The sequence below is a fragment of the Lupinus angustifolius genome, chromosome LG19 (assembly GCF_001865875.1).
Source record: "Lupinus angustifolius cultivar Tanjil chromosome LG19, LupAngTanjil_v1.0, whole genome shotgun sequence".
Lineage (NCBI taxonomy): Eukaryota > Viridiplantae > Streptophyta > Magnoliopsida > Fabales > Fabaceae > Lupinus > Lupinus angustifolius.
This window is the reverse complement of record NC_032027.1, coordinates 15060256-15063575: the sequence shown is the minus strand read 5'-3', so window position 1 is coordinate 15063575 and position 3320 is coordinate 15060256.

Genomic DNA, 3320 nt, shown 5'->3' with positions numbered 1-3320 from the left:
GCTACTCTATAAATATTGTGGTTCACTTCACGTTCTATTTCGTCAGCAAGAATATGTGTTTCTCTAGGAGTATGTTCATGAAGATAGCCGATAATAAATCTCAACAACTTGAAGTGTTAAAAGTGCTAAAGTTGTGTTTCTGTTTCAGACTCATGTCAAGGAGGTATTTAACATGTTTTGATTTGGCAAAATGACCCAAATTTCAAATGGAAAGTGGTTGTTATACAATATTTGTGTTAGATGAAGATTTCATCAGTAGATTATTTAGTTCATTCATCTACTAAATCTTTCAGTTCATTTATTTCCTTCATTGTAATATACCAAATCAAGATTTCAGAAGGAAATTAAAGTGATTGTTATACAAGATTTGCGTGAGATAAAGAATTAATTTGTAAAATATTTAGTTCATTGATTTTCTTAATTCATTCAGGTCATTAATTTCCTTCATTGAAATCTTATCAAGGAGGTCTTTAACATCTTTTGATTTTCAAAATCGGCCTTCATTTCAGAAGGAAAGTGGTTGTTATACAAGATTTGCACAAGATGAAGATTTACTCTGGAGATTATTTATTTCATTGATTTTCTTCATTCGGTTCATTGTAATCTACCAAATCGTTTAGTTCTTTATGAAGTATTTTGCCTCTTTGAATGAAAAATGAACAATTATTTTGGATGTTAATTTATACTTTTTTTTGTTATTTATTTGAATGGTTATTTTCTTTTATATTTTTGCAGTTCTATTTAATAAACACAATAAACAAATTAACAAAATTTAATAAACACAAAAAACAAATTAACAAAACTTAATAAACACAAAAAACACAAAAAACAAATTAACAAAACTTAATGTTTAATATCTTTGCAGTTTGTTATTAATAAACACAATAGTATGGTAATCTACTTCATCGTAACTTCATGTTAATTAACGTATATGCATGTTGTATATACTTTGACCCGTAATATAAAATGTAAATTTAACAGGGTTTAATTACGAATACGCTGTTAATTTGGAAAATGAGTTAAGTTTAACAGCGCATAATTCAGATAGTGATGTCAATTAGATTTTATTCAAAAGTGCATAGTAGAGATAGTGATGTCAATTAGATTATATTCAACAGTGCATAGTTGAGATAGCGCTGTCAATTAGATTATATTCAACAGCACATCATCCAGGAAGCATTGTTGATGTGTTTATGAAAATAAGTAGTAAACAGCTGGATACACAACAATAGTGCAACCCTTAAGAAGTGTTGTTGAAGATGTCAATAAAATAATGTTATCGTTAATATGTGTTGTTGAAGATGCAATACAGCAGTGTTATCTTTAATATGCACTGTTGAATTGTTAGTAGAGTTTAAATATTTAAAAGATGAATCAGTTCCCTCTATGTTCTCAAACTTAATTGAAAAGAAATCCTCATACTCTCATAAACCTCAAAAAACTTCATCAATGGCTTTCCAAAGTGGCGATCATGGTGCTCACAATGGTGACGAAGCTACACCGACTCTATAAGACAAGCAAATCATTGCTAAAAAATGAACTACACGTGGAATGATTTCCATGAATAATGTCATTCCGGCAAGAAATAAGGATGTGAAGATAGAAGTTCAATGGAACTCAAAAGGCCAACCATTAAACTCGAAGGGTGGCAACTCATTGGTAAGCAACATTGGGGTTGTGGTTAGGCAGAATGTGAAGCTAACATTCAATAAGTGGACTAATATAGGGAATGTCGTGAAGGAGCGTATTTGAAATGAAATAACACTAAGTTTATTTTTCAGTTTTTGTGTTTTTGTGTTTTCATGCAGTATATGTATATGTATTTTCATGCAATGTACGTATATGCTTGTGTTTGTATACAATATAGTTAATGTATATGTGTTTTCAGTCAACTTTTGATGTTGGTGAGGAGCATAACGATTATACCCTTAAATCGGCTAGCAAGACTCTCCGACAATTCTGAAATGATGCTGGAAAATTACACAGAGATGTTGCTGGCAATGTCAACCTGAAACCTCCAACTAAATATGAACATATCGTTGAAGAAGATGATTGGAAGACTTTTGTCACCCTACGTACACAAGACAAGTCTTTCTTGATAAAATCATATTCTTTGTATTGACTTTTGTATATATGCTTTTGTATATACATATATGATTGTTGTTTCAGAAATGAAGTAATAAAAATTGCAAGAGGGCATCTAAGCCTTTGTATCCATATCGAGCTTCTCGAGCGGGGTATGAAGTTATTGAGGAAAACATTGTAAGTATTGTTAATCTGTAAGTATATTAATGATTTTGTTTTGTATGCATATATATCTATTTATATTATTATTGGTTATGTTTTGGTAGTTGAACAACAAAAGCAATACACCTATGACTCCACATAGAGTAGAACTCGATGTTCTATGGATAGATGCCCGTAAGAACAACGATGGTGTCATCGATAATGATCAAGTTCAAGAAGCGATAATGCGTGTTGTAAGTGCTCATTTTTTAGTTATACTTAATTTCCATACTTTATTTATCAAAATGTGATTAATTAACATTATGTTTTTCTATATTTGTGAGATTGCCCTAAAAGAAAATAAGGCATGGTCGGATAGTCGTATAATACTTGATAATGCACTAGGACTACCTATCTACCCTGGCCGTATCTGAGGTGCATGATTTGGGGTTAGCCAGCAAACATTTGTACGTCATCCAAAGCGTGCAACCAAAGCCCAAATGAGCCATGTTCAAAATCAATTGGATGGCCTCATGCAATGATTCGATGAATTTGAGAAATCAATGAAGGTGAAGGAAGCTAAGTGGCAACAACTAGCTAGTGTTGTTGGCATTGTTCCTTCAACCATCAATGAGATTTGCACACCTTCACCTTACAACATTCTCATCCCGATTCCCATTTCTGAGGTAGTTTAGTTAACTTATTTTAATTTATTTGACATTTAGTTTTTAGTCGTTAACTAATTATATGTTTTAACTTATGTATGGGGAATCAATACTTGCAAACTTTTCTTGGATACCCCAACTAGCGGAGTAGTGGGTGTGGGGAAAATGCACAAGTCGATTGATGCTATGCTGCATAATGCACGTATTCTATGCAATTATGTGAAGGTCTCGATTGATGTTGCAATCGATGATGATGTATTGCTGGCAATTACTCTCGTTGAGGATATCTTCATAGTTGGAGGGGCTAGAGACACTTTTGTGGCTTGGACTGTAGACCTTGTACAAGTAATTCCTTATAAGGTATGATTTTTCACCTTATGCTCACTCATATTATATATATATTGATCTATAATTGATATGTTTTTATTG